The sequence below is a fragment of the Chelonoidis abingdonii genome, chromosome 11 (assembly GCF_003597395.2).
Source record: "Chelonoidis abingdonii isolate Lonesome George chromosome 11, CheloAbing_2.0, whole genome shotgun sequence".
NCBI classification, from domain to species: Eukaryota; Metazoa; Chordata; order Testudines; family Testudinidae; genus Chelonoidis; species Chelonoidis abingdonii.
The window spans coordinates 26,700,518-26,712,251 of record NC_133779.1 but is presented as its reverse complement, the minus strand read 5'-3'; positions in this window follow the sequence as shown (position 1 = coordinate 26,712,251).

The window sequence follows — 11,734 nt, the reverse complement described above, 5'->3', positions numbered from 1 at the left end:
CCGGCCAGTCCCTCTGCGGCTGTGGGCTCCCGCCCCGTCGGCCAAGGCGCGGGGCGGGGCGGGGTAAGCCACGCCCCAGCCAGCCCGCTCTATCCCTGGCCTGCATCGATGACTTGGGGCACCCAAGCTTTGGGCAGTGACCTTTGGGGGTAGGGTGATGCTCCTCTCTGACAGGGGAGCCCTTTGGGGCACAACAACAGGGCCACTGGCAAGGGGTGGGCCCTTGGGGGCAGAGGGAAGCCCCCTCCCAGCAGAGTCCCTTTTGGAAGCAGGGGGTGCTTTGAAGCAGGTGGCTGGCACCCTGGGAAAACGGGTGCTTTGGGGGCTGGGGCACCCCAGGAAGAGGGCAGTGGTTTTCAAACTGCAGCTCGTGACCCAGTACTGGATCACAGAATATATGGCACTAGGGTCGTGGCGGCTCTGGTCAGCACCACCAACCGGGCCGTTAAAAGTCTCACCAGTGATGCTGCCTAGCTAAGATAGGCTAGTCCATACCTGTTCTGACACTGCCCTGTGCCCCAGAAATGGCCAGCAGCAGGTCCGGCTCCTAGCTTGGGGGAAGCACGCAGGGCTCCATGCCCTACTACACTGGCTCTGCACTCCCATTAGCTGGGAACCAGCCAATGGGAGCTGGGGAGATGCCTGCAAGTGAGAGCCACGTGGAGCCACTTGTGTGTCTCCATCTAGGAGTTGGACCTGCTGCTGGCCGCTTCCGGAGCACAGCATAGTCTGCAGTGCCAGGACAGGCAGGAAGCCTGCCTTAGCACCCCCTCTGCACCACTGACCAGGAGCCACCCGAGCCCCAATCCCACACCCCAACCCTCTGCCCCCTCCTGCACCAATCCCCTCATCCCTAGCCTCACCCCAAAGTCTGCACCCTGTGACATTCTGTACCTTGGGGGAATACCCTACAACCCCCATGTTCATCCTTATAATATGGTTGTGTGGTATCCAATGCAAAGTTTGTCCTGTCGGGTGTCTTTGGAAGGCTCATGATGCTCTGAGCATACTTATTATAGTAATGTTATAGTAATTGTTGTTATAGTAATGTTTGCTATAGGGTATAATTTCATGTATATAGTTATGAGCCTGAAAATGTGTCCTCATGGCTTAAACAAGCCCAGGCAAAATTCTCCAGGAACAGAGGGACAGTTCACACCTCATCAGGGCATGTATGAGACAAACCCAGCCTCACAGGAACAATGGACACTGCCCTAGTCAGCAACAAAGGATCTGTTGGACTCTCCAGTGGGTCACCCCCCCTTCCCCTGGTCAGTCAGGGGACTATACTGACATAATGCTCACCTGACTGAAGGGGAAGGGAAGCAAAGCCAAGAAAGAAGGAAGAACACGATAAAAGGGAGAACCGTTTGCCATGCTCTTCCTCTCTCTTCCACCTCCATCTACAGACATCACCAGCAAGCGACTGAAGTGCTGATCAAAGGGGAGAGCCTGGCTGAACGGCAACCAGCCAGCCTGTGGTGAGAAGCATCTAAGTGTTAAGATCACCTTAGACTGTGTTTTGCTTTTATTTCATTTGACCAAATCTGACTTCTTGTGCTTTGACTTATAATCACTTAAAATCTACCTTTGTAGTTAATAAATTGTTTGTTTATTCTACGTGAAGCAGTGTGTTTGTTTTGAAGCATGTCAGAGACTCCCCTTGGGATAACAAGCCTGGTACATATCAATTTCCTTGTTAAATTGACAAACTCATAAGCTTGCAGCGTCCAGCGGGCATAACTGGACACTGCAAGATGAAGGTTCCTAAGCAACCTTCCCACTATAGATCTGTATGTATGTCAAGGGGATAAGGCAGTGCTTCAAAGGAAACTTTAGAAATGGCAGGGGGAGAAATAGGAAAGGAAAGCCCTTTATTCTCAGAAGATACAAACTCAGCTCCCTCCTGTATCTATCACCAGTGGATTACGCTTCACTCTTGTGTGGTGTAAATAAAGAGGAGACAAGGTGGTTTGCAGAAACAAATGTAAGTGTTTCAGGGTAAAGTACAGAAAACTGGGCAGGAATAGGAGAAAATCAACTTAATTATATACAATGAAACAGTGACTGGCTTATGGGAGCTTAACGTCAGGCCCATAACCCTCCTTAGAAACTGGAAAACATAATAGACCCAATACTTTTTCCACTGTTCAGGTGGTGGATACACGTAAGGGTGATGCCCCAGGACTTCACTCTCGCTGATTAGAGCTTTGAGAGGAGCATGGAAGTCCAGCGAACTGTTGATTGTTGCTGGCAAGGAGGCCCTGTGGGTTATGGATGACTCCAGGAATGCAGGATGGCAGAGGGTGTGAACAGGCCACCTTTTCCTCAGTCTCACGTGGGACTGGTGGTATCTTCACTCTTCAGCTCTGGAGCACTTTGAAGACCCACTGTGTCGTTACTGCACTGGGGGGACAGCCTTGCGCAGAGGCACTGAACAAGTCCTTATATCACTTTTGTGGCAGGAAAGTTCTGAGAGAATGGAATGCTGAGGGCTGGTTTTTGGCGGGAAAAACTGGTTTACTGGTTTAAGCCTGTGTCTTGATGGTAAACAAGTCCACTCTTAGAGATGGAGTCCAAGGGTCAATAGTTCAAGTATACTCCATATTGGATTTCTCTTTTTAAAAGCCAGTGATTTACTTCATAAAACACTATTGAACATATTAAACATTTTACTTCTTAACACTAACAAGTATGTTAGTCCATACTGCCCTGTTTGTGTTATTCTTTTTGTTTTTTTTTTTGTAGGCTGAAGCACCTGGTGTGTGTGTGTTTGTTTTTTATGTGAAACTGCTGTCAGGGAACTCTCTTCTTGTTAAACTTTGTGCCTCCAAGCAACGGTAAAACATTTCCTTTTCCTGCAAACAAGTGTGTGTCTTGTCTGGGAAAAGAGCTTATGGAAAAGAAATAGAGAGCAGGCTACAGTGCCCCTGCTGGCATAGAAATGGACTGGAATTTATTCATTATTTATTAATGTAAACGAGAAGTATATAAATCCAGCTTTTCGCACACTTCGTGAAGATTGCTTTTTTGGCGGCCCTCTAACCATTCACAAACAGTGAGTATACTCCTTCACTCTTAAATTGTATTATCAAAGTGTGAAATGAGGTGAAATTGGCAAAGGGCAAAGTATAGGTGGGAGATGTAAGGCTGCTTTCAATTAGCAACCAGTCCATTTTCAGCTTATTCTGCGAGACCGTTGAAGAAATTGTTAAAATAATGCTTGCACAACTCAAACAGACTGGGGCACAGGGTTGGGGTATGGAGGCAGGTTCTGTGGCTGGGGGTCGTGTACGTTCCCTGGTGTTACCGGATTCGTGATCTTGCTAGTCACTTAAATTCCTGACTCTGGAGCCACCCTTACCCTGCTTGCTGTGAGACTCTACTCTTCATGCACAGCCTGCTGGCATGTAAGCTGCTTCCTTGGATTGTGCAAACGCATTACACTAGCCACCCATATCTCTGGTCCCAGACACTTTCTAGGAACCTTCTCTTGCAGTGTCCGTTATGCCCGCTGGACGCTGCAGCTTATGAGTTTGTCAATTTAACAAGGAAATTGATACTGTACCAGGCTTGGTACTCGCGCGCGCTCTCCGCTGCCTCACACACGCTCTCAGTAGAATAAACAAACAATTTATTAACTACAAGGTAGTTTTTAAGGTGATATAAGTCAAAGCACAAAAAGTTCAGATTTGGTCAATGAAATCAGCAAAACCAGTCTAAGGTGATCTTAACACTTAAGACTGTTTCTCACCAACAGGCTGCTGGTTGCCGTTCAGCCAAGGCTCTCCTTTTTGATCAGCAGCTTCAGTCGCTTGCTGGTGATGTCTGTAGATGGAGGTGAAGAAGAGAGGAAAGAGCATATGGCAAACGGTTCTCCCTTTTATCGTGTTCTTCCTTCTCTCTTGGCTTTGCTTCCCTTCCCTTCAGTCAGGTGAGAATTATGTTCAGTATAGTCCCCCTGACTGCCAGGCAAAGGGGGCTGACCCACTGGATTGAGTCCAACAGACTTGTGCTGGATAGGGCAGTGTTCATTGTTCCTAGGTGAGCGTGGTTGTCTTCATACATGCCCGATGAGGGTGTGACTGTCCCTCTGTTCCTGGGAGAATTTTCCTGGGCTTGTTTAAGCCGATGAGGGACCATTTTCAGGCCTCTATACTATATACACTGAATTATACCCTATAGCAACGATTACTTAAACAAATTACTATTAATTACTTATAAGTTGCTCAGAGCATCATGAGGCCTTCCAAAGACACCGCAGGACAACTTGCAATTGATACCACCACAACCAATGTATTAGGATGAACATGGGGGTTGTAGGGTATTCCCCGGTACAGAATGTCACAGGGTGCAGACTTTGGGGTGAGGTCGGGGATGAGGGGATGTTGGGTGCAGGGGGGCAGAGGGTTGGGGTGTGGGATTGGGGCTCGGGTGGCTCCTGGTCAGTGGTGGCAGAGGGGTGCTAAGGCAGGCTTCCTGCCTGTCCCCCCTGGCACTGGCAGACTATGCTGTGCTTCGGAAGCGCCCAGCAGCAGGTCCAATCCTAGATGGAGACACACAAGTGGCTCACGTGGCTCTCACTTGCAGGCATCTCCCTCCCATTGGCTGGTTTCCAGCTATGGAAGTTGCAGAGCCAGTGTAAGTAGGGCATGGAGCCCTGCGTGCTTCCCCCAAGCTAGGAAGCCGGACCTGCTGGGCATTTCTGGGCACAGGGCAGTGTCAGAACAGTATGACTAGCCTATCTTAGCTAGGCAGCTACTGGTGAGACTTTTAACGGCCCGTGGTGTCTGACCCAGAGCGCCGACTAGTCCATATATTTCATGTGATCCAGTACTGTGGCAACGGCTGCAGTTGAAAACCACTGCCTCTTCCGTGGGTCCCCAGCCCCCAAAGCACCCGTTTCCCATGGGTGCCAAGCCACCTGCTTCAAAGCCACCCTGCTCCAAAGAGGGCTCTGCGGGAGGGCTTCCCTATGCCCCCAAGGGCCCACCCTTGCCAGTGCCCGTTGTTGCCCCAAAGGGCTCCCTGTCAGAGAGGAGCATCACTTCCTACCCCCAAAGGTCACTGCCAAAGCTTGGGTGTGCCCAATCATCGATGCAGGCGGGATAGAGCGGGCTGGCTGGGGCGTGGCTTCCCCCCCCGCCCCGCGGCCTTGGCCGAACGGGGCGGGAGCCCACAGCCGCAAGAGGGACTGGCCGGGCCCGGCCAATTGTCGGCCACCGCCCGTACAGATCCGCGAGCCAAATGCGCACCTGCGGACGTTGCACGCGCGTGGCGGAGCTGGAGCGGGCGGCTGGGCGCGCGATGGCAACGGTGCACGGGCAGGCGGAGTCTCATCCGCAAGGACGGCGAGCTGCGCGCGGCCGCTGCGGGAGCTGGGGGCTGGCCAAGGACAGTAGCGCGCGGGGAAGCGCCTGGCGGCTCCTCGCGGCCGCCCGCCCGGCCCGCCAGGCTGCAGCGGCGCCGCTCGGTCCCGCCCCTGGGCTGCGTAAGGGTGGGCATGCGGGCCGCCGGCCGCCGAGCTGGGAACGTGCAAGACCCGCGCCGTCTGGGGCCGAACAGACCGACGTCCTCGGCTGGGCCCGGCAGTGGGGGCAGCCCCGCTGTGAGACCAGCTGGAGGCCAGGTTAAGGACGGCGGAATGCGAACTTGGGGCCCCATAACAACGCGCTCGCAGCCTTCGCTGGCGCAGTTCCGGCTTTGTGCGCGGGGCCACGGTCTTTTCTGCGAGCCCATTCCCGGGGGGAATGGAATTGAGCCGAAGTAACACGTGCGTTCAGATGAGCATGGCCAAATGGGCTCGTGGTCCAGGTGTGCTTTGGCTGGTAGAGCGATGTATGAAAGGTGTCAGGGGATTGCTTACTTCTATCTTGACAATACGTCTTTGCCTCTTCCCATCAAAAAGAATATGAACTGATGTAGAGTACAGTAGCTGACAGAGCTGTTAGTTCAGGTTGGTTAACTTCTCATTAGAGGATCTATTTCAGTTGTTTGTTACTGTTGCGCAAACGTATACCAGTCATGGTGAATTTTCCCATCCCAGGGTCCTCTGTCTCAGGCTGAATTTTTTGGAAATTTCAGTTAAAACAGTCATGGCGTTCTGAGAACAAGTGTTAGGGAAAGTTTTATGCCTAGTTGTATAAGGTTGTTTAAGTCAAGTTAAGGAAATACCAAATCTAAGGTTGCTTGTGCATTCTGAATTCAGTTCCCCTTGTATGCATGCATGATGGTGATTCCTGAGCATGGCTTCATCCCTCACGCTGACTAAGCCAGGGCTTCCTGAAGAAAAAATGTATATTGATCATGTATTCCTAATTCTGGTATTCCTAACTATTCAGTGCTTGAAACCTAGTGTTCTTTTAATGTGTTTTCTTATAGTTTTAAAAGCAAGTGAAACAAACAGATACCTTCACGTTTCATTCACCATCAAAATGTGTCAATAGCAGGTTCAGGACCTTTAGATAAACGCGGACTTCTACGCCTGAGTTCAGTGAACATCTGGTCACATCAGCTAGGACATGTTATCTGTATTGTTGGACTCATTAGAGGGGAAGAAGGTGTCAGGTTTGTAGAAATTTTGGTGGTGCAGACCCACCCCTGCCCAAACTCCACCCCCACCTGCCCAAGGCTCAGAGAGGGAGTGTGGGGGAGGAGGTCTGAGGCAGGTGCGGGAGGGAGTTGGGATGGGAGGGGGCTGCAGGGGTGGGCTGGGTTTGAGGGGGCTGGGTAGAGAGGTTTGGGGTGTGGGAGGGGCTCAGGGCTATGGCAGAAGGGTCGGGTGTGGGATGAGGGTTCATGATGCAGGAGGGGGCTCAGGGTCGGGTAGACGGTTAGGGCTGCGGAGGATGAGGGCTCTGGCTGGGGCTGGAGAGTGAGGGGTTGGGCTGGTGTTGAGAGGCTCAGGGCTGGGCAGAGGGTTAGGGTGCGTTGGGGAATGAGGGCACTACAACCTGGGACGAGATAAGGGTTTGGGATGCGTGAGGGCTCAGGGCTAGGCAGATGGTGGGGGTTATAGGGGTGTGAGAGCTTGTAATGGGGCTGGAGATGAAGGGGTTTGTGTGTTGGAGGGGATAGGGCTGGGGCAGAGTTTGGGGATGAGGGCTCTGGCTGGGACTGGGATAAAGGTTTGGCGTGCTGGAGGTGCATTGGGGTAGAGGGTTGAGAGTATAGGTGGGTGGGTAGAAAGCTCTGCTGGGATGTGGGGCTTGCGTGCGGGCAGGGCTGAGGATAGTTTGGGGTGCAGCAGCTGCTCAAGGACAGGGCAGAGAGGACTCCCCAGCTGCAGCAGCGACTCTTGGGGAGAGCCCCCCTTCTATCCCACCCCCAGCAATACACTCACCCCCACCATTGTCACTGCAATGTGCTCTAGGGCCCTCTCAAGGTCAGGAATCCCCTCGCCTCCCCGTGGGTGGGTGCGGGGGGTGCTGCATGCACCTCTCCCGCTGCTGTTGCCTCTGATTAGCCTCACTGGGGATGGTTGATGGCTGCCTCCTTGCCAGCATGGGCAGGAGTTAGGTGACGTGGGTGGGTGGTGGGGGCTGTGCTTGTGAGGGTCCGCATGGAAAAGGGAAGGTCTGAGGGGGAAGGGCAGGTCGCGGTCAGTCTGCCCTGGCAGTAGTGGATGAGGGGCACTAGGCTGCTGCAGGGACATCAGGTGAGCTGCAGAGAAGAGTCAGGGATGCTCTGCTCCTCCGGGGCCCAGGAGTGTTGTACGGGACCAGCAAGGGGGGGAAGGGGGGTTAAGGGGACACTGCGGGAGGCACAGGGAGAGCAGCAGCTAGGCTAGGGAGGAAGACCCAACCCAAACATTGTGGAGCTGGTCGCTGGCTCTGTATATGCTGGTGCCTGGACACCATGTGGTAGGAGCTCACGCCCATGAGAGAGACCCATTTACTAAGTGGATTGGTAGTATCTCTGGATCCACGTATCAGCAGAGATATTGAGACTCTGGAATCCTGGGTTCAGTTCTAGGTTCCAGAGGAGAGTATATGCTAGTGATTACACACCTTCTGTTCCCTCTTCTGTTCTCCCTGTCTTACATGACATCCATTACTCTGTTCTCCTTCTGCTCCAGCCTGTGTCCTTCCTCTGTTCCTCAGATACAGTGGTGTGGTAGGCTGCTTCTGCCACCTCTTGTCCTTAATGCTAGAGTTGAATAGAAAGGGAGTGTTCATATTGGCTTGCTACAACAGAGGTGCAAAGGATGGAAAAGTTTGCTCAGTCACAATATCATGATGGGACCAGGTGCCAGTCCAGTCGCATGTAGGAGCTATATGAGATGGCACATTCTCAGTGCAGATAAGTCTGTGGAGATTTTGCTGCCAGCTCTAACACACCTCTGTTGAGCAAATGTGCAAACTAACAGTTTTCACTGGCTTTTAATTTGCCATATGCTAGGCAAATTTTACAGTTACACAAAACAACCTCCGCTGAATCAGTTGAGTCTTCCCTTGCCAAAATTTCATATTCCTGGTTACAGGTCTCTCTTCAAAGAAACGGTTGTAGAATTTTAACTGGCAAAACACTGTATTTTCCTAAAGCTTCATTATTTAGACATGCGTTAACTGTTTAGTTTGAACTTCATAAAATTCAGTCCAAGGGGCAGACACTCAGCATGGAAAATTCAGCCTGAAAGAGTAACATTTGACCAAACTATACAGAAACAGAGATCTTTATAATGGAAGTGTTAGTATCACTATTTGGCACTGCAGAGTCTGTGTTAGACTTCATAACAGCAGATCCAAGAGAAAAATTTCGGAAGCTTGAAATGATATTGGATAATTCTTCAAACATTTTATTAACCTCTGTTTTTTTAACTGGAAACCTTTAGCTCTTTATAGAATGAGGGCAAATAAGTGAGGAACAGTAGTTGTGTGCATGGCTACGTTTTTAGTAGCCTTGTTTGAGACTGGTTTTCTCTGTTTTCTTCTAAGAGAAATTAGCTGCTCTGAGCAGAAGCTGCTCTCATCTGAAAAGTTCAGAAGTGTTGATGTCATCCAGAAAAAGTGACTTAATTGTACAGCTGAGACACAGGAGTCATTTCTGACTAAAATCTGCAGAAACGAACCCATCCTGGACAAGCTCTGTCTTACATGGCAGAAGGGAACAGTTAAGTTACCTTTCCAGGGACCCAAGTGATATCCAGTCTCCGTTCATATGGAGTTCCAGAGTCAACTGCATCACCAAACAGATATCAAAGAACAAGAGACTTCTCTCTCCAGTAGAGTATGAGCCTGGAAGATCAGGAATTGGTACGAGCCAGTTTGGGACGCAGCAATGTGACTGAGTGTGGAACCAGAACCTTTTCAATAACTCCATTCTGATTTTCCAAGATTTTAATCTTTGTCTGAAGAACCAGAGGGGGTTCAGATGGGGATCACCTTAGACTGTGTTTTGCTTTTATTTCATTTGACCAAATCTGACTTCTTGTGCTTTGACTTATAATCACTTAAAATCTACCTTTGTAGTTAATAAATTGTTTGTTTATTCTACGTGAAGCAGTGTGTTTGTTTTGAAGCATGTCAGAGACTCCCCTTGGGATAACAAGCCTGGTACATATCAATTTCCTTGTTAAATTGACAAACTCATAAGCTTGCAGCGTCCAGCGGGCATAACTGGACACTGCAAGATGAAGGTTCCTAGGATAGTGTCTGGGACCAGAGATATTGGCTAGTGTTATTCGTTTGCACAATCCAAGGAGCAGCTTACATGCCACAGGCTGTGCATGAACAGCCCAGGAGTAGAGGTTCTCACAGCAGAGCAGGGTAAGGGTGGCTCCCAGAGTCAAGGATTTAAGGGACCTAGCAGATCACCGATCCGGATAACACCAGGGGAACGTCACAGACCCCCAGCCACAGACCTCCTCCCATACCCCAACCCTGTGCCCCAGCTCTGTTGAGTTGTGAGCATCAACAATTTTCTTCAACTGGGTCTCCAGAAAAGCTTGAAAATGACTGGTGCTAACTTGAAAGAGCCTTACCAATCTTTTGCCCAATTTCACCTCATTTCACTTTTGATAATACAATTTAGAGAGTGAAGGAGTATACTCACTGTTTGTGAATTGGTTAGAGGGCAGCCAAAAAAGCAATCTTCAAGAAGTGTGGAAAAAGCTGGATTTATATAGCTTCTGTTTTACATTAATAAATAATGAATAAAATTTCCAGTCCATTTCTATGCCAGCAGGGCACTGTAGCTGCTCTATATTTCTTTTCCATAAAGCTCTTTCCCAGAACAAGACACACACTTGTTGCAGGAAAGGAAATGTTTTACCGTTTGCTTGGGGCACAAAGTTTAACAAGAAGAGAGTTCCCTGACAGCAGTTTCACCATAAAAAACAAACACACACACACCAGGTGCTTCAGCCTGATCACAGTGGCAGTATTGGACTAACATACTGTTAGGTGTAAGAAGTAAACTGTTTAATATGTTCAATTAGTTGTTTATGAAGTAAATCACTGGCTTTAAAATAAGATCCAATATGGAGTATATGAACTATTGACCCTTGGACTCCATCTCTAAGAGTGGACTTGTTTACCATCAAGACACAGGCTTAAACCAGTCAAAACCAGTTTTTCCCGCCAAAACCAGCCCTCAGCATTCCATCTCCTCAGAACTTTTCCTGCCACAAAAGTGATATAAGGACTTGTTCAGTGCCTGCGCAAGGCTGTCCACCCCAGTGACAGTACGTACACAGTTGGGTCTTCAAAGTGCTCCAGAGCTGAAGAGTGAAGAATACCACCAGTCCCACAGTGAGACTGAGGAAAAGGTGGCCTGTCACCACCATTCCTGCCATCCTGCATTCCTGGAGTCCATCATCCCACAGGGCCTCCTTGCCAGCAACGAAATCCAACAGTTGTCTGGACTTCCCAGTGCTCCTCCTCAAAGGCTCTAAATCAGCCGGAGAGTGGAAGGTCCTGGGCATCACCCCTGTACGTGGTATCCACTGCACCTGAACAGTAGGAAAAGGTATTGGGGCATCATTTATTGTTTTCCAGTTTCTAAGGGAGGGTTTATGGGCCTGAGCGTTAAGCTCCCAAAGCCAGTCACTGTTTCATTGTATTAATTAAGTTTGCATTTTCTCCTATTCCTCCCAGTTTTCTGTATCTTTACCCTGAATACACTTACCTTTGTTTCTGCCAAACCACCTTGTCTCCTCTTTATTTACACCACACAAGGAGGGAAGCTAAATCCACTGGTGATAGATACAGGAGGGAGCTGAGTTTGTATCTTCTGAGAAAAGGGGCTTTCCTTTCCTATTTCTCCCCCTGCCATTTCTAAAGTTTTCCTTTGAAGCACTGCCTTATTCCCCTTGACATAACAGTACAGATTCTATAGTGGGGAAGGTTGGCTTTTTCTCATGGCCCAAATGCATTCCTCAAGTTTTACAAATTTACAATAGGTATGTCTATGCTGCGCCTGGGAGTGAGTCTCCAGCTGGGGCCAACAGATTTGAGGTAGCAGGACTCATGTTATCATGCTGTGCAAGCCTGAGAGGGCCCGGGCAGGGGGGGGAGCACAAGCTGCAACATCAAAACAATGCCTACAGTTATTATATAAAGCTGAGAATCCTGTGGCACCTTATAGACTAACAGACGTTTTGGAGCGTGACTTTCGTGGGTGAATACCCACTTCGTCAGACGCAGGTAGTGGAAATTTCCAGGGGCAGGTATATATATGCTAGCAAGCAAGCTAGAGATAACGAGGTTAGTTCAATCAGGGAGGATGAGGCCCT